This window comes from Ixodes scapularis, unplaced genomic scaffold (assembly GCF_016920785.2).
Source record: "Ixodes scapularis isolate PalLabHiFi unplaced genomic scaffold, ASM1692078v2 PGA_scaffold5__190_contigs__length_132052651, whole genome shotgun sequence".
Taxonomy (NCBI): Eukaryota; Metazoa; Arthropoda; class Arachnida; order Ixodida; family Ixodidae; genus Ixodes; species Ixodes scapularis.
The window spans coordinates 44,548,199-44,574,693 of NW_024609880.1; positions in this window are offsets into that span (position 1 = coordinate 44,548,199).

Consider the following 26,495-nt stretch of genomic DNA (forward strand, 5'->3'; position numbering starts at 1 on the left):
GCTCTCGCGTATGCTTATTTATTGCCAAAGGCGGCTGTCCGCGAAAGTGAGGAAGTTCGCGCTCCAAGCCCAACCTCGCATCGTCGACATTCAGACGTTTACACGAAAACGGGGTAACCCCGTGGACCCTGCGACGCTCACAGCAATGACGATCTCCGCGTACTCGACGTCCTACCTTTGCTATTCCTCGCTTCGCGATCTCTTTGTCACGCATCGCACGTTACGAAAAACCGGTAAACAATAGTCGAATGCGTGATACCAAAAGTCGATCTCAAAAGAGTGCACAATTAGATTACAGCAAGCAGCGAAGAACTGACGGTGTGCTCAGTGTGGTCGGCACGTTTTGCAGAATTCTGCCAATTCTGCCGATTTTGCTGCATGAAGTTACACCAGTTGCCGCCAGATGGCAGACGCAAGCAACATACACTCAAATAACTGACACCAGTTAGGCCAGATGGCGCTAGCCACCGCCTACTTCAAAAATCCCAGCTGCCGTGCTGTATCCATTTATCCTGTGTCAAATAAAAAAACAATTTTTTTTCTTCTGGATTTTATAGGCTTTAACAAGCACACCTTTGCCTCAAGCGTCTCTGCCTTCAGGCACGTCACTCCGCCACTCCTACTGCACATGGACAAATGCGAGGCACACATGACACATACGCACAAACAACACAGACACTGTAAACACAGAATAACTGTACCCCACTCACCGACTCCGTTAGAAGCGCATCCGTCTTTGATGCTTGACATTTTGGCAGAACTTCTGCGTGGGTGATCTGCTCAGCATTGGATAATGTTACAGGTATGCTTTATTTATCTCACACGTATTGTTCTGTAAAATATATTTCAAACGGGTCCAGGGACGTATCTCCTAGTAGAAAGTAAATGTACGAGCCGTAATGACTGTAAAAGACTTATTTTTCGCGGGCTCAATACTTCGCGATTTAGGTTAAAACTGAAGTTTCTGGAAGAATTCGCGGGTTCTAATCCGGAATTGTTCGGCGGACCTATTTTTCGCGAAATGTAGGCGATTCGCGAAAATTAGGTTCTTGCGAAAATTAAGTCGTTTGCAGTTTACAGAACTACCGGTCACCGGTTAGTTTTCGCTTCCCCACAAAGCACCTCCTAGAACGGGGATGACGGAGCGAGTCCACAGTAGTTCGTCGAATATACTGCGTTTTATACTAGGTCCGCAACGCTACATAAGCTGCTGACGCGACTCGAGTGTGAAACATGACGGAAGAACGCGCTTTCGTAACGGAATATTTTGCGCTCCGTTCACGCGACGCTCGGCACCGTTTCTCAGAGCAGCGCGCAAAATTATTTCTCGCCTTTTTTTCCTTTTTTTGTGGTTGTTTTATGACTTTACGTTTCTGGAGAGGACGAAAACTTTAAGCGCTTTAAGTTTGAGCGTATGTATCACTCCCGCTGCGTTCCCGCTTCGCGGCGGCGGTCTGCGGCGGCGGTTGAAAAAAAAAAGTTTACTCACCTGATCCATGCGTATACGCCGCTTCGCGGCAGTCAAATTCGCTAAACGAAGGCTCATCGCCATTCTCTCTAAACTGGGTTTCTCTATAAATTGATTCGATAAACGGGTCGCTTAAACTGCGCTCGTGCCGTACAAGCACTGTCCAGGGCCGCATCCCCTGGTAAGAATTATGGGAGGTGGGGAGATGAGGCTAATAGAATTTTTGCCAGTGCAACCTCTAAAAGAGAACAAGGTGTACAAAACCAGACTGTTTACAGTCAAAGTATCCATGGTAGCTAAACTTCGAAATTTTTAACATGCAGGGTATATTAAGTGCTGCTTCTCAGCACTCATGCTACACATCTTGATTTTCTCGTGTTTTGAACAATTCCCACTCAGAAAAAATCTAAACCCACATATCGGTTCACATTTTAAACACTTTTTCTGGTGGCTCTGAGGAGCTGGCCCACGGATCCCCAGTTGGCACATTTGAATCCTGGCCGAGGTGGCTGATGTGCCGTTGTAACTAGATTTTGGTTGCACGTAAACAGATCCTTTGTGACCAAAATTAATCCTCAGTTCTTCGCTGGTATGTGCCATGATACCCACAGTTTTTGTTTTGTACATAAAACTCAAATTTGATTTTACACCTATTTTCAAATATCACTTCTCATACGCACATAGCACATTACGTAGAAATAAAGAAGAATTATTTCCCCCATTCGTCGGAACCGTCCATAATACCCCAAATTTACTGCAACTCATATATGTATATGAAAATTGTTTTATCATATGCAATTGCATTGGCAAATCAGGAATTTCTTTCAGGAGGGGATGGGTACGCACCTCTATGATTCTCTCCACTTTCCTTCAATCTATACGAAATGGGAAAATTATTATTTGTGCTTGATAGCAGTCACATATTCCCCTAGACAGCTTAGCTTATTTGGTAATCACTTGTTCTTGAAAGACCATTTCTACTATTCAACCATATACCTTTTGGTTGTAAGCAGTGACGTAGCCACAATTTTTTTACGGAGGGGGCTGCCACTGGTTGGACGTGCTCTGTATAAATTTTAACTAACTTTAGGGATTCCAGCATGTGACAATGTAAGCAGAAAAAGTAAAATGAGGGCCTTTTTATTAACCCTTCGATGGTCTATTCAAGTTTCATGCTACCATTTCCAGGTTCGAGAGCAGCCTTACGACCATGCCTGTCGGTTTTATTGTTAGTGATGCTAAGCAAGTGCTCCAGAGTTGTGTAGAATGCCCTGGATGCTGGCGTATACAGAAAGTTCAACACCCAATGCAAGCAGAATGCAGCAATGACTTCCTGCGCTGGGTTCTCTGCCTTTATGATCTGGTTTTCCACTTGGATGACAGACTGGCCGAGTTCCTCCGAGTTGTCGGTCCACAGAACAAGTGGATATGCAGCGAACCATGGTGCCTAGAAAACAATTTAAATCATGAGGCGTGCTATCTAGTTTGGGCCCGTCACTTATAAATAAAGACGGGACCTGGGAAAAAGCTAATAAGGGGCTAACATATTCCAGCTGAGCATGGAAATGAAGGAAATTTGAAAGTGACATTTAGGAAGTACTAATATTGTAGGTCATTATTGTGGTTGTGCACTCTGTGTGTGTTTCAAAGCATGAACATGCCCACATTTAGTTCATTCCAAAGCTGCTTTAAGCCCAATTTCAAGAACGTGTATAAATATTCACATGCAGCAAGACTTTAAAAAAAGGGGGAGCAAGGGTTATTTCAATAGTTACCGAGCTTCTCAGGAAAGATGGCCGTTCTTTGACCATCCTTGGCAGAGTGAGCAGAAAAGCCAAAGTTGTCATCCCTTGGGAGTAGGTGTGGGCAAAAACTATAAGGTTCTGTCAAAGCATAGATATTGAAATCTATAAGCATGCATGCAAATATAAGGAAGTTCAGTTGATTGTATTCTCAAAGCCTCCATCGGGGACAGTTTTTGCCTTGGTCAGCAGCTCCATGCTGAATGTCTCAACTTTGTTTCCCGCCAATGTCAGAAGTGACACCATGTATTGCTCTGCAATTGTCTCCAGCTACCGAGGGTGCACACCATTGATTCTTTGAAATTCCAGGAAGACCTAGAATGCAGAGGAGCTTTAAGATACCTGCAGCATACGTGCCATGTACACCAGCAGACGGAGTGCCACCCGACATATTGCTTCTGCAAATGGGGACTGGCAGAACATCCCCCGCTTCCTTCGTTTTATAAACACCCATAGACCCCTGAACAGCAGAAGATTCTTTGCGCTGGTCTCGACCTGACACTTTTTTTTTTCTTTCTAGCTAAGTTTAACCATAAACTCCACTTCCCACCGTCACTTTAAGAACAAGTGAAATGGTGACGAGAGCAACAAAGCCCACATCTGCTCACAGCAATTGACAATGCAAGTTCCTGCAGTTTGTGACTTCACATCTAGGAAAGAGCTCGCCATTGAAAGTAAGAGGGTGAAGATTGGCACCGGCCCAGGGTATGACGCAGAGTTGGAGCCACGAGGGAACTACACAGCTAGGATGCTTGGAGCGCTGCTTCGTTGGCCATCGGACTGTTGACGACAAGCATAAAACCGGGATCTTTCTGGCTTGTGTAGGACCGAAGACCTACGAGTTGGGGGCTTTGAAGTTTATTGACTCCCATCAAGCCAAGTATAAAAACGTTCGAGGAGCTGCTGGGGACCCTAAACGAATACTTCTTGCTGACACCATCCAAGATAATAAAACGATACATGTTCGATAGCGGCTGCCGACAGAAGGATGAAACTATCTTGGAATTTCTTGCAGCTCTCCTGAAACTTGCAGAGTCTTGCAATTTCGGCAACACCCTCGACATCATGATCCGGGATCGATTGGTGTGTGGTGTGCGTGACGTAGGAGTGCAGAAGAGACTGCTGGCAGTCATCGATGACCTTCGAAAAAGCAATGCGGACGGCACTGGCTGTTTAAACCGCTAGCTAGAATGCTTGTGACTTGAAAGGGACGGGCCTGGAAGATTCCAAAGTCATCAATGTGAGCGGAGCAGGAATGAAGGATTGCAAAATGTGGGACGGTTCCCACGAAGCGAAACACCGCTGTCGCAAGTGCAGCAGCACAAGAAATGCAACCAGTGTGGCAACAACAATTACGACGCTAAAAGTGTCCTGAATTTGTATCAAGTGCATGCTTTAAGTGAAGAAAAGCAGGACATCTCGCTAGGGTATGCAAGTCACGCTCTCAATCAAGTACTGTGGCACGACATCTCAAACCAACGCTACCGTGGTGGAAGAATCGGTACCCGAGGAGCAATTTCATCTTCTCTTGATCAGCAGTGTCAGTGAGTTGCCCATGCACAAGCCTAGACTATTTCGTTGCATATTTGAACCGAGTTCCTGTCAGCATGGAGGTCGACAGCGATTCTCACGTGTCAGTCATGTCGGTGAGTGTTTATCAACAACACCATCAGCCATGGCCGAAAATCACTGCTTGCCAGTTGAAGCTGTAATGCTACCTAGGAGCTCTGCCAGTTAAAGGAGTTCTCCACATGACAGTGCAACACAAAGGACAGAGTGCAAAGGCGTAGGTCTACATCTTGGACTGCGATGGACCGAGTCCGCGGCCAAAACGTAATTGGAGCACTATGTCTACTCCACAAGATGAACTTCGCTGACGTGAAGACAGTGTCTCCGAACTCAAGACAAAGTTTGGCGAGCTGCTCAAGCCAGAAGATGGCAAAATGGAAGACTCACCAGTGCACTTGCGTCTTCGGCAAGATGTGTTAAGCCGTTTTACACTGAAAAAAAGGAAACAAACCTCCGACAAGCCCAGAGCAAGTGGCCTTCATGGAGCAACTAGAAACATGACTACTTTCGTTGAAGCAACTTGCAGACCTGACAGCTGCAGATACGGAATCGAGCAAACTTCGAGGGATCCTGGAAGGATAGCCATAAGCTACAAGATCCCACTCTCAAACCCTTTTCGACCTGCAAAGCGGAGACGTCGGTGGAGGAAGGACTTGTAGTGTGGAAGAGAAGAGTGGTAATTCCACGAAAGGCAGGACGAACAATGCTGCTGAAACTACACTACACCCACTCTGGGATGACTGCGATGAAGTCCCTGGCCAGATCGCTCTGTTGGTGGCAAAATATGGTTAGCAAAATCAAGAACATGGCGTGCGACTGGCATGCCAGCAGTTGCTTCCTATGCCGCCCACAAGAGAACCACTGTCATGGCCAGCAGTAACCATTTCCTGATCAATCATCCGGCCATATCGATTATGCAGGGCCACTCGATGGACAAATGCTGCTAATTGTGGTAAACAGCTTCTCTACGTGGATCGAGGCGGGTGTGGTAAAGGATACATCAGAAAATACCGTACAGCTAATGATAGGACTTTGATCGTTTCAGAATACCACACTGCATCGTCTCGGACAGTGCAACTCCCATCACCGCAGGGCAACCCTTCAAAAGACTTCACGTCCCACTGTGGTGTGCGACATGTTTCTATCACCTACAGTTAAATGGAATTGCCGAGCGGGCAGTGCGAACGGTGAAGTTGGCGCTGAAAAAAAATTCCTGGCAAAGGCCTACAAAAAAAAGCTAGACCGCCGCTGGTCGCTTTAGTACTGGGGAACACCTAACAGCAGGTTGGAAAAAGCCCCAGCAGAACTAATGATGGGACGTCATCAACGTTCGAGATTGAACCCCATTTCTTTCTTCCTCCAGCAGGGCTGGAGAAAAAGGAAGAACATTAATCTCAGCCCGCAACTGACGAAGGACTTCAACGAGGAAGAACCGTGTTTATTCGCTACTACGGGTTGGGTTCCTGTGGCATTTCTGTAGTTGTAAAGGAAATAAGGGGAACACGCATGGCTGTCGACACTACAGCAGACGGCGATGTTTTCCGACACATCGGCCTGATCCAGCTGCAGACCCCTCAAATGGAAACACCAACTTCCGAGGACGATAAATACTGGATGGACAATATCGGCATTCCCAAGACGAAGAACTTGCCCATGCCAAGAAGGTCAACTCGTCCTAGTTAGGAGCCATTGCGAGTCCCAAACAGATGGGAACTAAGGGTGGAAGAGTGCTGCGTATGTGCAATGTACACCAACAGACTGAGTGCTATACCCGAAATCCTGTTTCTGCGAATGGGGCCCGGCAGAGCGTCCCCCCCACCTCTTATAAACATCCATAGACTCCCCTTGGCAACGACAGAAGGTGCCTTGTGTTGGTCTTGACCTAACGCTTTTCTTTGCTTCTCATAAACCAAGTTTAAAGTGATGCTGAACCAAAATTTGGATTTCGCAAAATAAGGCCGCAGAAGCATTGAACGGGACGCTACGAACTCCAAAACATCACTCGTACATCGATATCTCAAACGGATGACTATATTTTTGGAAAAGGGCGCAATCAAGTGAGGAATGTGATGTCACGATTCTCCTGGAAAAGTTGAGAACGAGGGGAAGCGGCCTCGCTTCTCTCCTCCTCGCTTAGGTTCAGATGCTCTGGGGGACGAATCGAAGAAGAGAGGGAATGGGAATCGTGATGTGACACGTCTCGTTGGCCTCGTCGGCCGTGCTCAATCGTGCACTTCTTTTCCAAAAAGACGGCCATCCGTTAGAGATATCGCTGTACGAGTCATGTTTTGGGGTTGCGCAGCGTCCCATCTATCGCTTCAGCCTTGTTTTGTGAGCTCTAAATTTCGGTTCAGCATCAATTTACCCGCAAATTTGACTCCCCACCATCATTGTTAAAATCACATCAAAACCATAGTGACTACCACCACAATGAAAACGAAGTGCATTCCAGTTCGAGAAAGAAAACGATGAAACCCCCTGTTTGAGCTCGATAGATTCAGACAAACAGCTGCAGTTCATGTGAAGGTGAATTCATCTTCGTTTACATGGAAGATATACTTGTTTTTAGCGACAACCAGGAAGACGACGCACACCATCTGCGTGAGCTCTTTGCTCACCTTAAAAATAGGGATTGGTCGCAAAGTGTTTCTGAAGCAGTCGACGAATAACCTAAGCCAAACGTTCCTGACGAGTTCCGCAAAACAGTTTTGAAGCACTGCATTCTCTTACACCCTGAAAATTGAGCCGCTCAATGCTTGCACTAATCGATTTATCTCGCCCAAAATAAATGAATGACGACAATCCCAGATGGTCATGTGCACGTCTGCAATGCCAGTATGCGAAAGGTTGACACATGACTATGCAACTGGGCAAATGTTCACCTCCTGATTGGCAGTTCACCAAGATCCACCCTATGGCCGCTTCCATCAACTGTCAAAGCACACATTTTTACCTGCGTTGACTGCATCAGGTGGTGGTCCAAGGACATATCAAGTCCATAACAGCAGAAGTCAGCAGCATGTTGGTTATTTATAGTTGCTTGGGAGTACTAACCACCTCCACAACAAACTCAGGAAGACAATTTGAGTCGCTTACAGAAACTTTCTCAACTCCCGGGTACAAGGTATATACCATGTGTATGTGCTAGCACCCCAGCCACTACGGAATGGTGAAACGATTAAACAGACAGTTGAAGGCAAAGTTTGAAGGCGAAAGGTACGGCCACACCATAAATGAAGACATATATGATTTTTCATGCTGGGAACATTGACAACTGGGACAAAGCACAGCAGAAACTGTGCTATGGTATGCCCCTTTGCATTCCCGGGCAAGTTTTAATATCTACCACCCACACCAATATCACTAATGTTGAAGATTTCAAAAACTGGCTATGTTCTTCATTTAAGAAACTGCAACCTATGCCCACACAGCACTGCAACTTGCACATGGTGTTGTTCCTGAGCCCAGAAGTGTCATTATATATATATATATATATATCTTCATGCGTACAAACGCTGGGAAAATACCGTTGCTAAATTCATATGAAGGACCCTTCAAAGTTTTAAACTGATGCGACAGATACTTCATACTGCTCATCAAAGGGCATGAGGATACTATTTCATTTGACAGAATCAAGCCAGCTCATCTTGAGCAGCGGAAAAAACACTTCACAATAAGACCAACCCTAGTGCATTGTGTATAGTTCAAACAAGACTTCATAACTTAATCACTCATCCCTTAGATCTCCCCACTAGGGGGAAAGTGCCTGTTGACCACCAGCCACGACGAAGACGAAGTGCATACCAGGTCGAAAAAGGAATGAACTAAGACTCTCCGTACAATTTCAATAGATTCGGACAAGTGTGCTACGGAGCCCACTTCTCATTTTTTCCAGTGCGAAAATATTGTAAGCAAACAAAAACTCTTGCTACATGTCTAAAATGTCTAGCTCTGCAGTGCTCTTAACTTACTTCCTCCACCAGGATATGCCTTAAAAATATCTGCTGCTGAGGGGCACTTTCCAGCAATCCATTTTCGACGAGCATAAAATGTTCGTTCCATCGAGTCCCTGACTTTCTCAGTGTCAGGACTGGCTTTTGCCATCTTTTTCTGCATGGAGTCAATGTGTGCTGTGATGCTCAATTCATCTTCAACCATGGCTGCCAGATTTCCTGGCTGGAAAGGGGAACGTTTTGCAGAATATTGTTAACATAGAAGTTTAAAGGCGGAGTCCGAGTTTACAAAGCACTTCCAAATTCAGCACATATGATTCACACCACACCCAATGCTCCTGCAAAAAGCTTACGTTGAAAGGACTATTTTCTTGCTTCTCTTTTGAAGCAAACCAAAGACACATACAATATGAGTTCAACTGCTTTTAATTAGGAAGTCATTTACAATTTGTTCTCTCAAGTATTACAGTTCAATTTATTTATAACAATATACTGCTTATAACAATCAGTTTCTAGTGTTTCTAGAGTAGACGATCAGTTTCTAGTCCAGATACAGCGATAATCAGTTATAACGACTCAGTTCTCGGGTTTTCTTATTATCGTTATAAGTGGAATTGCGTTTACACATGTTACTTACTTCAGAGGGAAAACATGTAGAATTTCTTAAGAACGTTTCTACAGCCAGGAGTTGGTCTGTATTAATCTATGGTATGTCTTATGCCTCGGCAGGCGTGCTTGCATGGAGCAGAAGGTTGCTCTCTGGACTCTGCTATCAGTCACGTAAAGAGCGTCCTTTCTCTCAACTGGGAGAGAATCAGCAGAGCATGAGCATTGCTGCAACTAACGTTTTTCCATTAAGAGAAGCTAAATAAATAAATAAAAAATCATTCACCCTGCGACTGATCCTTTTCGCACAATTGTTGTTGTCATCGTTGCATGTGTCAGACTCTGCGTGCTTCCTTCCAAATTTTTTTCGGTTCCCTTGAACAACACCCACACTTCCATCTTGCTACGCTCAAACTTGACCTTAAAGCGCAGTACTTGGTACCAGGAGTCCTGCATAAGATGGCACCAAAACAAAGTTGTGGAGCAGTTTTTTTTCGGGAATATAAAGTAACTTACATAGCCGTTGCCCACTTTGTCACGCAGTACACGATGTTGTATCACAAGTTGCCTGGCTGCTTCAACGTACAGGCGCTGGGGATAACTAAAAAAGCGAGATTGCACTATGAACTAAAAGGTAATGTTCCAAAGCGGGAATCATACTTCAAATAAATTTGAGTAAAACTAAAGTAAAACAGAACATGTCTCAGGTTGTTCATAAATGGACAATGTGGTACCTTAAGAGAATTTTAATTTTCTATGAGCACGTGTGCTTTTCATGTTTGTAACTTTGGAGCATTATAAAGTACCGAGCAAGTGCCCACCTGCGATTTGTATATATAAGCTTGAAAACCCGAGGGAAGAGTGCTTGTTAGGTCTGAGTGGCAAAATGCAGAAGGGATACTTGATAGGGTAGGCTTCACTACTCTGCACGGTTTTGCGTGGAGAAGCGGCTGACGAGGGTGAGCACCTCAGCTAGGTGGGTTCAAAGGTCTGGGGAGGTCGCTTGGTATGTCCTTTACTCAGTTTCCAAACATTTCAAAAAGTAGCGGGTGGGCACCTGTGACATGGGCGCATGCTTCATATTCTATGGTATTTATTTGATTTTGCATAGGTTTTCACGAACGTAATAAAGCAGATATCTTAATTTATATTTTTTCTGACAGTGATTGAAACTAAAGTACTTAAAAGAATCTCCAGCAGAGACAGACGGCTAAAAAAACAACCTTCAAGTGGGTATTGCATAAACCACGAAAGGAAGTGTGAAACAAAATATGAGGCGCAGGCGAGCTGGTGGTGCAGAATTACCGGTGTCCTGGGGGGAAAGAAGGGGGACAGGACAACAATATCTCAAGCGTTGTTGTCCTGTCCCCCATTTTTTCCTCATGTCTCCACATTTCTTCAGTAATTAAGGAACGGGTGAAAACCGTGGTGCTCCGCAGGCCCAAATTAGCATCTGCAAAGCTTTCAAGGATTGTACATGCAAGGAACAAGTCGTCTGCTTCTTGCACAGGGGTTGCGGTGACGTCAGAATGATGCAGAGTTTGATTGGCTTTGATGGAAGGATAGTGGGTAGATCTCAATGCTAGATGCCTTGAGGTCTACCCATTATTTTTTTTCAATCGGCTAATAAGAGCTTGGCGTTCTGGCATCACTGTAACCCCTGCGCAAGGGAAGACGAACTTGCGCTCCTCATTAAAAGCTCGTCTCATACGTTTTGTGGCGAATCTTCAGATTTGTGAAACATTAACATCCTATTACTGGAAACAGTCAACTATCAAAATGGTAGTAGTACTGCTTTGCTCGACTAATGTGATAAGTGGACACAACCTCCAATGTTTTGGGTTAGGGAGGCAATCACTCAGATTGGCATCATCAGCGACTTCACAATCTTTGTCAGCGAGAACCACAATGGCAAAAGAAACACATACTGATCTTTCAAAAAAGGTGTTAACATTCTGGGTTTTCGAAAGACTTTGGAAAAACGCTCAGCCGTTTTTATAAGCCTTTCTTTATCTACACTATTTGCACATCCCAAACCAACATTTAAGAGCGCGAGCCTACTTCGGTTCAGACATGTAAGCTAAATGCATACCAAAAAAGTGCAATTGAAACTGCAATGTTGACTGGCATGCATGTCAATTGATAGCAAGCATGCAAGGCAAGGCTGCGGATAACCAAAAGCTAGACAGTAAGGAGCCTCAAATTTTTTTTAGAAGCCAGATGTGGTCCATGGTCTTGAGTTTTTCTCATCACTAATTAAAATAGCATCTGTCTGTTAATTCTCCTAATATTCATTGACTTGCTCTCTTATCACATTTCTGGCAAGGGCAGGGCACTTACAGTGTATATCGGAAGAGGTCGTGACACAACCACTCAATTATTCTGTTCCTGAGGCCCGTGGGTACCAATGACTTTTCGCCGAGTGTGCTGAGCCGGATGGCTATGTCTGCTGGTGCTTTTGGAAACACATTAGTTGTCGGATCAAGCGTGTTCAGTTCCTGTTGTGCTGACAACATAGGTGACATCTCGGGACTGCAAATGTAAGATCCCAATAAGATGTGCAGCTCTCAACAGCTATAATTGAAGTCTTACTTGTCCATACTGGTCGCACTCGTGCTTGGCTGGCACGAAAGTGAGGCTTCATTGGGGTTGCTTTCTAGCTGAATTACTTTAATTTTTTATCTTTCGTAAATAACAGTGTCCTTATCCCAGTCAAGGTGCGCATCAAGCTGGGCATCATAGACCTGGAAAACGTTGAAGATGGCAGACATGATTAGTGATGTTCTTAAGGAAATATTTTATATCTTTTTATTTTCTTTAAAAAAATTAATAAAAGGAAAACACTGTGTTAACATGTCACTTTAAAGATGATGCACCAATATGGAACACACACATATATATATATATATATATATATATATGTATATATATATATATATATATATATATATATATATATATATATATGCTAAGCCACACAACATGTAACATGTGAGGATGTTTGCATAATGAATAGAAGGACTTATTAATTAAAGAAACGCTGAACTCCGAAAATCTTTTTTTTTTTTTGTTAAGTGCTTGGATAGGACACATATATTAAAAGATCAAGTTTCGCCCAAAAATAGGATTAGCACACTATTTACATCATGAGACTCATTTTGAGTGGGGAGTGATTCCAAAACATGCTTCTATTTTGGTACATTGTTCTAAAATAGAACCACGTCACAATACTCAAAGCGTGTGTCGTGACCTAAATGTTGAGCGGTGATTTGTTTTAGGTATTTTTTGTGCCAAAGATGTCATATCCACCCTGCTGAAACTAGAAAGCCCATTTAGAAATACTGCAGAGAAGCTGCAATCTGGAAAAAGAGACTGAATTATGACCGAGTTGAAGCCACCTTGGATGAAGAACTTTGGGAATATAGGAGCTTATGAGCACCAATGTGCATGATAGTACATAATAGGACCAATGTGCAGAATTTACTCCCGCTCAGCGCCATTGAAAACACTGCAGAGAAGCTGAAGTTCTGGAAAAGGGGTAGTTTTTAATAAAGGTGAAGCCAACTTTAGGGAGATCTGCAATCTCAAACTTTGGAAGGCACGTGCCGTATGTAGCACTTCTGTACCAAAAATGTGCAGATTGAGTGGCCTTCCTGAAGATTTGGTGAAGGAGATAGGTTGCAATACAAGATTGCCAAAGCATCCTGTCTAAATTGTAGAACAGGTTTGCAGAACTTGAGTGACTATCTGAATGCTTACTGTCTAAAAACAATTTTGAATTAATATTTTTTATTTATTTTCTACAGAGGGTTAAAAAATTTCACTTCATTCTAGAAGTGCAATTTATCTGTTTCAACACGCTAAGACATGAGGTATGTTAGGCTATGTATATACAGTACTCTGAATGATCTGAGTGGAGAGAAAATTGGCCAGCATTTGCACAGTAAAGGCAATTGCCCTCTGAAATGAACATGATTGTTCTTCAGATATCAAGAAAAAAACTTTGAATGAAGTGTGTGGGGACCCTCTCCCTGGCTCCCCCGCGCTCCGTGACCTTGCCGGTCCCCGCCGCCGTATTGTCGGGCGCTCCTTCGTTCCCTGTGACCTTCCCGTTTCCAGTCGCCGGCCTGTCGCGGAATGTCCGAGCTCTCCGGGAGGAACGGGGCAAGCGCCCCCCTCACCCAGCGCTGACGTCGGAGGATCGGCTCGTGGCAGGTTCCCGATTGGACGGTCGGCGGGACAAGGACTTGGGAAGGTCTTAAGAAGGGGAACGGAGACAAAGGAAGAGGGCTTGGGCTGCCGACTACACAAGGGACCGGTCATGGAGGCGAGCTCGGACGGCGCTGGACGCTGGCGCGGGGGAGTGCGGGCACTACGTCGAGTGGCGGACTCGACAAGCGGACCGGACAGCGACCCTGGACGACGACGTCCCCATGACGCGGTGTGGACGACCACTGCTGGGACTCGGAGAAGCTGCTGTGGCAGCGGGCTCTCCCCCGGCCTCGCTGATGACCGTCCCCCGATCCCGAAACCCCCCAAGGCAATGAGTGAGTGAATAAACCCTTTTGCCGAGAGCGAAGCATTGAAGTGTCATATTCATCCGGAGACAGGGTTTGTGGGAATCGGAGTAGAAGATGCCCGCATAAACTGGCGCCGCAACGTGGGGCCTGATTTTTGATCAGGCAGGCATTTCGATACCTAACCTGTTTCCGGTTGAATTGGGGCACTGTTTCGCGCTCTTTTTGGGGGTCATCTTTGTCGCGGGAGCGCCGCACGAAGTTTCGTTGCGGGAGCGCCGCACGGAGGCCCTGACATTATCGCCTGTCTGACTAGGAGGCGCGGATTTTTACCGCTGTTTTAAGGGATTAACCCATTTGCCCAGCCTGTCAGGAATTTACTTATCCCCCGTTACGAGAAGCGCCATGAGTATTTGCTGTTCAGCGCACCGTTCGCTGCTGGCAGGTTGATCCTGCTGAGCAAGAGCGCTGTGTGCGTCGAAATTACCGCACCCCTCGAGGCATGTAGCGTCGGGCGTCCCCCCACCTACGCCTCCGGCCGTCCGCGTCTGCTGGGAAAGATGCCGGCTCACGCTTGCGAGGATGTGACGCGCCTAACCGCCTTTGTTCGCGTATCGATGTAATGGTTTGTAACGCTTGTTACGGATCGGACGCGTTAAAGAGGCATCGCTTTGGGTGGAGAACGCTCCCATTGCGGATGGCGGTTGCATGGACTGTGTTTGGAAATTATTCCCGCATTGCATTTTGTCCGGGAGGAGACTAGCGTCTCGGTTTGATCGCATGCTAGCTCCCAGTTGGCCTTGCTTGAGCTGTCAGCGCGGTTTTGAGCGTCGTTAGTTGACGGCGTTTTAAGGTACGGATGCGCTCTTGTGGTTCCGACCAAGATCGCTTTGAACGAGTACCTTGTGGCCAGAGGCTACATTTAGGGGCTGAGCCCACTAAATTGTGCCGGTTACGCGATGTCCGGTGCGTGGACATCGGAATCCCGAAAACCACAGAGTTTCCGTTTTCACTTTATTAGTGGCTGTGCGTGTGTAATGCTCCGTGGAGTCCAGTCTGACGCGATGGGCATGACCTGTGCGTATCTGGTTGTAAAGTCGTGAGGTTGATTCCGTTTTATTGAGCGCACAGTTGGTTCCGGATCCTCACACCGCCATATCGAAGGTTGAGCCTCGCGGCGGGAGTTACTCTTTCATTTCGTTTTCTCCGTTTCCGGAGGAGCGGCGGCCAGCGCGCGCTTTGCGCTGCCGCCGGATACAGTGCCGGTTCTCGGCCGTGCTTGGGTTCGCGTTGGGACGCGAGGGCGTAGAGAGCGCAATTGGTCGTGCAGAGACCTGGAATAGAGCTAAATTATAAATTTAGGGGAGAAAAGACAGCTAGGTGAGGAAAGAGCTGGGCTCGTGCAGTCAAAACCTGCACGAGGGGAGTGGCGGTCTTGTGAGGATGTGACGAGTGGTTCATAGTTTTATCCTGTACAGATGCGCGGTTGGCCCGGGAAAACGTACGGTTCACGTCGGCGGGTACGTGCCCGGGAAGCCTAGAAATTATGGCAGCGGCATGGCCGTCGGCGGCCTATAACTGTTGTGCGTTGGGTCAGCCCGTCGCTGTACTAACTGCAGCCTTTGCATGAATGGGTAGCGGGTGTTGGAATGCGGCGGTAAATGCTGTAGACACTTCGACGCTGCGGAAACTGTTTGTGCAGAGCAAATATAGTTTATTAGCTCGTCCATTTCCAAGACCGGCCGGTTAGATTATTTGGCATTTCGGTATCGCGCTCGTTGCGCGGAAGTTGAGAGGTGCGCGTGTGGGATACTTACATTGTTCGAACCCTGCCTGCAGTGTCCTTACAGTCGCAAGAAGACTTTTCAGTCATGCGGCGTGTTGACTTGGCTGGGGCGAGCTTTGTGCGTAACCTACTGCGTTTGTATGTGGACACGTTGCTCGATTCGAGAACGTTGAAGAGTCGCGAGACGCGTTGACGGCGTACCTTTATTGCTCGATCCCGGCCGGCCTTGACATCAGCTGGAAGACTTTTTAGTTATGCGGTGTCGGGGTTTGGCCGGGGGAGAACTCTAACGTGCGTCGATGCGCTTGTCGCGGTTGTCGAGCCCGTGCGGGGTTCGGTGCGGACCGCCGTTACGCGCTCGTCGCTCCTGTTGGGTGGTTACCCCCGAGCGGTGAAGCGGTAACGTCTGGTACATGCCCAGACGTTGCGGACAAAGCCGTGTAAATAGGCTGTCCAATGAGATCTGCTGTTCGCACGATCCAGGTACTGTTCCCTTTGTACTGGTGTAAGTGGCCGGTACCACGGAACAACGGCCTCTCAGTAAGGTGATTACCCCTTCTGATGAAGGCGTGCTGCGTAGCTTGGCTGTAGCGTGTTTGTAGCTCGGGTGTCGCGAACGCCGAGTGCATGAGTGCCCGTCATGGGTTGTTGGCAGCGTGTTCCTTCCGAGTCGCACCTCGCGAACGGGACTGGATTTGTGACCGTTTCTGTTTTACGGAAGGTTATTCTTAGTTTTTGAGGTTTTGTGTTCTTCGCGAGCGTGTTGGAGATTAATATTGTTGTCAGAGGTGTGCGGTTCTGACCCTCTGGTAGATTGCTTACTGTTTTAAAGGAATGCGGTTGAGTTTGATAGGAGCAAATGTTGTATAGTGGGCGTATGTACGATTTGAGCATACAATGAGTGCTCATACTTTTAGTTCAGGAATGGTTTTCCACTTAAGTACCTCATGAACGCGCAGCGTGATGTTCTTGATGATTGCCTGCGTGCTAGTATTGAGATGAAGAGTTTCGTTTTTATTTCGTGGCATGTCCAACGATCGAAAGATTTTGGTTTCGTCGCGCTGTCTGATATAGCGTGCCGCTATTCGTTTTTGCGCGTTTCGCTGTCTGTTACATTAGGGACGGAAGTGAACTTTAAGTGCCGGCGTGTTGTGTGTGCCTGAGTGCCCGTCCGTGTTGTGAGCTGTGGTGCTCCGGACCAGTTCGTGGACCGTGCTCCGTCGGTCACGAGCTTCCCAGTGAATCAACGTTCACCGCTGACCTGCTTGGTTTGATGCCATCATCATCATCGAGGGTGCTCGTCGTCATCGGCGACACTCAGCTGAACGAGCTCCCTGCCAAGGGTCCTGGGGACCACGCAACCTCAAGCCCCCCGGGGTCCGAGCCTTGAGGGAGGGGAGGTGTGGGGACCCCCTCTCCCTGGCTCCTCCGCTCTCCGTGACCTTGCCGGTCCCCGCCGCCGTATTGTCGGGCGCTCCTTCGTTCCCTGTGACCTTCCCGTTTCCAGTCGCCGGCCTGTCGCGGAATGTCCGAGCTCTCCGGGAGGTACGGGGCAAGCGCCCCCTCACCCAGCGCTGACGTCGGAGGGTCGGCTCGCAGCAAGGTTCCCGATTGGACGGTCGGCGGGACAAGGACTTGGGAAGGTCTCAAAGGGGAACGAAGACAAAGGAAGAGGGCTTGGGCTGCCGACTACACAAGGGACCGGTCATGGAGGCGAGCTCGGACGGCGCTGGACGCTGGCGCGGGGAATGCGGGCACTACGTCGAGTGGCGGACTCGACAAAACGGACCGGACAGCGACCCTGGACGACGACGTCCCCATGACGCGGTGTGGACGACCACCGCTGGCACTCGGAGAAGCTGCTCGGGCAGCGGACTCTCCCCCGGCCTCGCTGTTGACCGTCCCCCGATCCCGAAACCCCCCAAGGCAATGAGTGAGTGAATAATTAAACCCTTTTGCCGAGAGCGAAGTATTCAAGTGTCATATTCATCCGGGGACAGGGTTTGTGGGAATCGGAGCTAGAAGATGCCCGCAAGTGTCTAGAGAGAGATTTTATGCTCAGTGACTTATTTCTGTTATTTGTTTCTGCTCATTAATGCTCATTGCATGTTCCTCACAATGAATGTGCTCAATTCCTGCAATTTATCGTTCACACACATTTAATTTGTCACTGATATACCCCATTTTTGTTTCACTTAGTGCATTCATTCAGTCTGTGGGTTTCTGGTGGAATTTAATGCTGATACTTTATGCGATTATAAATATATTCACATTCAATTTGACATAAAAATGCATCTCATTTTTGTTTCACTTTCTGCATTCAGACTGGATTTCTAGCGAAAATTGTACAAGTTTCTTCTTCTTTTTAGTATATACATATTATTTATGCATCAAAGCGAACTTTTTTTTTTCAGCAATCATTCCCTTTATTTTTATAGCTGAGCGTTTTTTGTTTTTTTTTTCAGGTCAAGTAATTTACGTTTTTTAACTTAATAATCGTGAAAATAAGCCACACATGTTGAACTGAAGGAAGCGTTTCACTGAAATGCCTAAACCTAGCAACAGCCTTTCCATTTTCCTTCAAAATTTTTAGGACAACACAGATATCTATTTCGCTTTCTGTATCAAAAGTTTCAAACGAAACACAAAAAGAAAAATATATATAGATATAGATATTTACACACCTGAATCAGGGCACTCCCTACTGAAAAAAAAAACATTTGAAATTCAAACGGGTGGCAAACTGGTAAATCAAACGGGTGCCAACTTGTCGACCCGTTCGGATCAAACGTGATTATGGGATACGGGTAGCCGTTTGAAACGGTACCCGCTCGAAACGGTACCCATTTGATACAGGTGCCCGTTTGATACAGGTGCCCGTTCGACCTTGCACGTGACCACACGTTTGAACGTGCCATTCGAATCGGGAAATTATGCGCTATCCCTAAACGGGGATCGTCTGGTAGGCTGGTTATCTTAAACTTATTTAAGACGTTCCGAAACTCATAAACCTATTTATAACATGGAGGAAACACGTAAAACAAATGTGCTCACGTAGGCGTTGCAAATGGACAGGAAAACAGACACAAAATATTGTTTTCAATTCTCCTCACAGTTTATTACGTCTTCTGTAGACAAGTACAAACGTGCAAGCGATCTGTGAAATGTGAGAGGCACTCTAAGCTTTTATACAACTGAGAAGATAGCAAACCAAGCAAGAACCGAGGTAATTCTAGACTATGAAGGTAGTCTTTCGGGAAATTATTTGCCCGGCTGCCGCGAGAATAGTGCCTGCATAATTTTATAGATAATCTGGAAGAGTACGAGTCGGTCAATCGTTGCCAAGAAGTAGGGTGCAGTGCACTTACCATAAAAATAGCGGACTTGAAAGATGTAATCCGTGATATTTGTCGACACGGTCAAAGCAGAACATCCACACGAACAAAAATGAGAGGGAACGGCTTCTTGGAAGTTTCAACACGATGTGGCGCACAAGCTGTCAGTTGCCGAACCCAACCAAACCGCAAGAATTCCTGACTCCTTCGAAGAATCGCTTGTTGCCAATGTAGATGTAGGACTTTTTGAACACTGATAGCTTTGGTGCACATCCAATACGTTGTCGAGAGACATCCTAATAAGACAGCAGGGTTAGACGACAGATCGAAGCGGCAGCATCCCCCCTGGGCCGACCCTCGCGGAAGGGCCGAGCGTGGATTAGGGCCGAGCGAGCCGGAACTGCCGAGTGCGGGGGCTAGGCCGACCACTGCGAAAGGGCCGGGAGGGGTGTCGAGGCCGAAAGAGGGGGGAAGGCCGGGCACGGCGGCAAGGCTAAGGGAAGCGTAAGGGCCGATAACAGGGGTGGGGATTAGAGCGATCAGTCCACGCGTGGCTCCTTCGTCGAGGCGGGAATTCGTTGGAAAGAAAACCGATAGATGGCGCGCCCTGGTTTCGCTCCTTTTTGTTTGGAGATCTGTTTGGTTTGACGAGTCTGGCGTGGAGCACGGTGGAGGCAAAATGTGTTTCTTCCACCGCGGCCTAAAAACCTTTCTTTTTTTAACACACATTTTGAGCGAGCGAGCGAGCGATTGTCACAGCAGAGTGAAGTCTGGAAAAGCGAAACAACGTAATCCCGCTGCATGAGCTCTCGTGCATCCAGATCCTCTTGCAGTGCTATGAACTCGTGCTCTAGCTTTCGCTATAATACACGGGGCTCCTAAATTGTCTCAACATCTTTGTCTTCTATGTGCTTGCCCAAAAGGGCACGGGCACAAGCCCTGTTTGCATAGATCGAAGCCTCTTGGCTCTCCTCTAGGCTGACTGGAGCAGTGTCTTCACGCGGCAAGGTCAGGAGCTTCATTTCGTCGCGTACTACTACTTCCGACTTTATGAGCCCTCACAGTAAAAGGCAAGAGGTAGAACCTCAGTTTTTTCTGCACCCCAGCCAACAGAAGAAAAATAAACTTACCATGATCCGAAGGATAAATTCGGAGCATACTTGATGTGTGGTGTCTGAGGTGGCCAAAAAAGAAAAATATTCCTACGAGGGAAACTAAGCCTGTCGCACATATTACACATTCTGTGCACTCCGAATCATCTGTGCGACCGATCTAGGTAATTTGCAAAGAAAAAGTCTACTAAGCAAACGTTTGGATACAATACAAATGAGGAGAACTACGGAATAGGATTTGCTCCTTTTTTATCCAAAGGCCCGACAGAATTCTAAATTGAAACCCGGATCACACCGCTTACACCTAAAGCCCCTTGATAAAAGCGTTTCTTACAAGTACCGCCAACCATTGTTGTGGAAGCGCGCGAGACACGTGCCATGAGCGGGTGCTCCGCCGCCATTCGCTTCCAAGGCCCGCTCATTTCAGTGCTGCGCCGCCATTTGCTTCCAAGGGCCGCTCGAGACATGGGCCTCGTGCACTCGCGCATTTGACGCTACTTGCAAGACAAACGCAAACACATCGAGGGACTTTACTTACACCTCATACAAAAGACACTCTGACAGACACGATCGAGGCACCGCGAGAACCGTGTTTCGAATTCCGCGTGCCATGTTTTTTTCTTGAACTCATTGCCCTGCAGCATTCGAAGAACGGACCTCGCGGTGACTCGCGTTCAAACCTGTCTGCATACCGTCCTTCGTAGGATTTATGAGCAGTGTGACCCCGGATTAACGTTCAGGTATATATTTTATCATGAAAATCCTGAAAGATTACGTAGTCGGGGGCGGTATGTCATAAAGCAAAAGCGACGGGATTGCCATGGTGGGGAAGAACAATCAGAGATGCTTAAAAGAGATGTAAAAAATTGCAAGGCGATTAAAAAAAAAAGAATTAACATTAATTAACCGCGTTTCTATGAGAAAGCAATTGACGTTGCACTGAGTTTCTATTTGTGCACGAGCTCACTAGGTAGCCGGACAAAAGCTCACCGGACAAAAGCTCACCGACAAAAGCTTACCTATTTTTTTGGCTAAAGACAGGCTGGGATAAAGTGCGGGCACGATGGACATTGCACCATTTTTAGGAGAACTGGTACCCCTTACCATACAAAGGTGTCGACAGATAAGCCATAACAGGCGAAGCGACGATTTCGGACCAAAATTTAGGTCACCGATATTGAGTGGAGCTGATAACATAAAACTTGCCGGAGCACCCTTGCGCCACGCTGAAGGAACTTCGTGGATCGAAGTTTTGAACCCGCTTTTTCAATGTTCTTATGTCACGCTAAACGCGCACATAAAGGTTATGCAGAATCTACTCATCGACATTGCAAGAACGCAGTGGCATATAATGGTCAGTGGTAAGCGTGTTTCACATGCAGCGATTTCGGCCCTAGAGCGGCGCGATTTGTGCCGTCGCGGCGCTCGTGCCGCTCAACCGCTGGTGCTGGCCAAAGCGCCGGGACGGCAGAAATCGCGCCGCTCTAGGGCCAAAACCGCTGCATGAGAAACACGCTTTAGTCTGGAAATACCTTTAGCTTATTACTGGAAGCATGCTTATATAGGCTGGTTTAGGCGTGTTAGCTTTGCCTCCAGAAGTTGAAGTTGCTCGAGCGCTTGTAAACTTTGTTTAATTTTCTCAACGCGCGATTCAGGTGTATTTCTGCAAAGTAAAAAAGAAAATAGCGTGGTACAGAAATTATGTATGTTTTGCTGTTTCTTTGTGCATATTAAGGCGTCTGAACCAAAATGGGTTCATCGGGACCGCCAACTAGGGCCGCCGTTATGTCCACGCGTCTATATGCCTCGCCATTCCGTCGTGGCCAAATGCATGGGACTTTCGCTCTAGATCATTATGTTAGACAAGCTTCGTACCCCAACTACGGGTTTATGCACAACATTTCGTGTCAGATGAGAAACCTCTTTGAGATTGACTAGGGAAAAATATATTCTGAAATGTGATTATGAAAAGACGGCTCTCTGACTACGGCACTACCGCTGCCACAATAAGACGCAGAATGCCTCCAACATGGCGTCAAGGCACTGACAGCAGACGACAATGTTGGTTTCGATTTCGAGTCTAACCAGAAGTGAGTTAGGTGCAGAATCTTATACTTAAAGGCGCAAAAGAAATGAGCACAAAGAAGTAGGCGTGCACACTCGGAGCGCTACAAGCAAATGAATTTTAGTTTGAAAAAAAGAAAACGAACATATATACACACTTTATTATACCTCACCCCAAAAGAACCTGAATTCCTTATTTGATGAAACGAGTGACGACGCACTCATGCAACCGTCATACTCATTTACACTTTCTGCCGCTTTTTTGGATTCCTACTTCCCCGGAATCTGTGTTTTATCCAGCAAAGGATCACACGAACACTTATTACAGTGGACTTCGAAGTTCCATGAAGGAGACCGCTTTACAGAATGTTGATGACCTATGTACGATCGGGTGGTGCACGGAAGCACCCGATGACAAAAGCTCCGTGTGAAATGACCACGACTGACACACCGTCCTTTTGCCCCGCCTTAAAATGGCCAGTTTCATCAGGAGCGACTGACTCGAATCCCCAGATAAGGTGGCCGGGTCCTCACCGTGACGGCGGAGCACTTTGCTTCTAATTAAGCGACAATAGGGAGTTTTCGTAGACCGCGCTGCCCCCTCCGCTAAGTTTTCCGCAACGAAGAAGTTGCTACTGCGCCTGCGCGCCGATAGCCTTGACTGTGGAGCTCCCGCTATCGTAGCGGATTGCGGAGGGCCTTGCGGGACGGCGAAAACGATCTACGAAAACTCTCTAATAAGTGGGCACGCGAGCGTGTGTAACGTAATCATGCCGTCATTGGAACAATGCTGGTTGAAGCTTGCACAGGGATTCTGCACGTGGGGCTATCATGCTACATACGTATACGATCGCCCATATGTCGTTATCCCACATGTTTGTGTGAATGTTTTTTTTTTTGTGCGCATGCTTTTTTGTCTTTGTTTATTTTTAAGCATAATCTAGTTAGCTTCAATGGTGCTCTGAGGGAACGCCAACAAGGCCGACAATTTTCTTGAAATTTATATCGACCCTTTTTCCTTTTTTTCCTTGGTAACCATTTTATTTTTATTGTCTCTTTAATTTTGGCAGTAGGCTTCAAGTTGAGTTTCGAGCTTCGTGTCTCTCAGTCGCTTTTTGTCCTTTTGCTCTAAAAATTTCTTTTATATATATATAAAATTGGGTTGTGTGTGTGTTTATACAGCCTAGAACTTGGTCTGCCTCACAGGGGCGACGAGTCTCCCAGCTGTAGATGAGAAATTTAGCCAGTGCGGTACAAACCGCTAGCGTGGGGTCTTTAACGTGCGTCACGCAGTAGTGAAACACGACCGCACGCCGGTACGATGCTCATCCAGATCGAAACGGGCAGGGGTAAATATATATATATATATATATATATATATATATATATATATATATATATATATAAGCAAACTTTACCTCATTCGTTTTGGAAATTGGGACACCCGGATAGCAAATTTGAGCAGAGACAGACGGAAGTATTTGAGAAAGGGGAGAGCACAGGGGAGGGGCGAGCCTAACGGCCTCGGAACGGATTGCTTACCAAGGTCGCTCGGCTTAACTCCATGGCGCACCCTCTCTTTCCCTCGGAAAGGGCGAGAGACGTGATGAGAGAACAGTTACCCTCCCGTTTTACCCACACAAATCTCCTTTGTGGGCGAAGGGGACTCGGCATCCTTGAGCGACAAGGAATCCGTTCAAGCTGACAGTACATGGGGAGCTACGCGCCCGCCGGATCAGTCATCACCTGCCCCGCTCTCTGCGCGTGGTTACGGGAAGGAGCGTGATCACGTGATTAAAGTTAGACGTGCGATTGGCTCACCGAACACCTTGGCTTCCATTATCCTGTCAGCTCAGGGGTGACGGAGTCCAGCCCGCGAAACACACACAGAAAGTGAGGTCACGTTGACCAAGGCCACGCGATAAGGTAGGGGTCGACTGGAGGACGGTGGGGACTGTTCGACTGGTTCGGGGAACTTTCGGCAAAATTCGACGAAGTTCGCCATCGTGAACAGTGTTGTGCAACCGGGAACTGAAAATGGGCAGAAACAGCTCTTTCCTCCAAGAGAAAATAATTGCAAGCTCAACGTGCGCATATCAGGACATCGTAATGCCAGTTTTTAAGTTGTTTTAGTGCATTTTATTGCTTAGCGGACTGATTTTATCGTGCGAAGCGGCTCGGCATCTTCGCCATTCACGCTACCTCTACTGGAAACGGCAAAAACGGTGTTTTTAGAGCTCCGATCACCAGCAGCGCATTCCGTCTTAATACCAAGAGTGATCTTGAACATGCGGATTGTCAAAACTTGTGTCACTAAATAAGCTACGCTTCAGAGTAACGGTATCTCAAAACGTCCCATTCGCATTTGAACCGTGCACATTTCGCCCCCTTCTCATTTGGTCCTTCTCGTTTGAACCTTCTCATAAGATCCGAATCGTGTTTTTCGCAACTGGACCCCATTCTCTTTTCGCCCGTTCGCGCTACGACCGAATGACACTGGTTCGGCATGCTTCTAACGTTGTTACGCCTTCGCGGCCTTGTTGATGAGCCTTACCTTAGTTGGGTTCCCAACATACCATCAGATATATGTTATGTGTAGAGGTACGCACTGAGAATCGTACATTGACGCCTGCTTCCCTTCATCTAAGCAACCAAGAAAAAAAAGCGATGAACAGTTAATTCGGAAACTTTGCTTGAACAGAAATAGCATACATAATAGCAGTGCTTCTCAACCATTGGTGTTTCGCAGACGCCTTGTAAAAAGGCGGAGATGATGGAGGACCCTTTTGGGGAGCGGGGAATAGAAAGGTATAAGTTATCATGATAATGATTTAATAAATAGATATAACTAACTGCTGATGTAAAGTAGACTTATCTCATTGACATACACACGAGAGTACTCTCCCGAAATTTGGAACGTTTCTTCTCAATGTGAAGAAAGACAACTAATATTGCCGTGCGTGACTGATGAGGCAGGGCTTCGCGGACCTTTAGGATGTCTTCGCAAACCCCCTTTTGAGAACCACTGCATTATAGAAGTGGTGGCATTGTCCCAAGTTGAGAGACCTCGAACAACGTGACATTTCGGAATATGATTTGGCTGCGATAAATAGTTGGTCTGTTTTATTGTCAGCTAGTAGCCTTTTAGGACGACCTCGACGCACTGCTAAAATCCTTAGCAGCGAGAGTATGCCTACAGTGTGGCACACACACACACACACACACACACAAAGTATATCAATGTATTAATATTACCCTAAAAAAACGATTTGGTATAGAAAGAGTCAAGTGCGACGGGTCAAAGCGAGATATTTTTGAGAATGGCTGTTTTGAAAAGGGCTAGGTGAGAAGGGCGAAACGAGAACGGGCCCTAATCAGGAGGGTTGGAATGCGAAAGACAAAACGGGAAAGGGCCAAATACGACGGGTCAAAGCGAGAAGATCTTTTTGAGAATGGTTGTTTTGAGAAGGGCCAAGTGAGAACGTCGAAACGAGAACGGGCTCAAATGCTAACCACCCCATTGGCCGTATTGTGGCTTAAAATCATGGTTGGCAGTTATGTGAAGCTTTATCTGAAATCACAGGAAACACGTTTTTGTCCTCCACAAATGTTCGGTTAACCCTTATTTCTCCAAATTCCGTTTGTTAGCTGGAAGTGGAGTGCCAGTAATTTTCTTTACTCGTCAAGCTTTTCTTACGTGCGTGATTTATTTGAAATTCTTGATTGATTCAAGCGTTATGTTCTGTTCAACTGTAATGTTCCTCTCCTATAACAGACTATTTATTGAACTGTTAATTTCGTAGTATAGTCGCCGGCCATATGAGCTCCCCCGGCCGAACGCCGACCGGATCAGCGAAAATCCCGCACGCGGCGCGTCGAGCGTTGCCGCGTTTTGGGAGCCGGGCTATTGGGCCCAATAGCCCGGCTCCTAGAACGCGGCAACGCTCGACGCGCCGCATGCGGGATTTTCGCTGCTCCGGTCGGCGTTCGGCCGGGGGAGCTCATATGGCCGGCGACTGTACATTTGACACTGGTGAGATTAAAAAGGCCAGTGATTTGATTTATAACTGGTAAATATTATGAAGGAAATATTAGCACATTTGTAACTACATATTTCTGTGCCGCAAATTCCGTAAATGTAAAGTTTTTTTTTCCAAATCAATGTAGAGATATAGGTGTAATCTTAAATGGTGAGATTGTAATTAACAGGTCTTAAGGTTAGATAAAAAGTTGAGGAACCCTGTGATATTGCAAGAATAGGGAAAAGCAATTTATGGATTGAT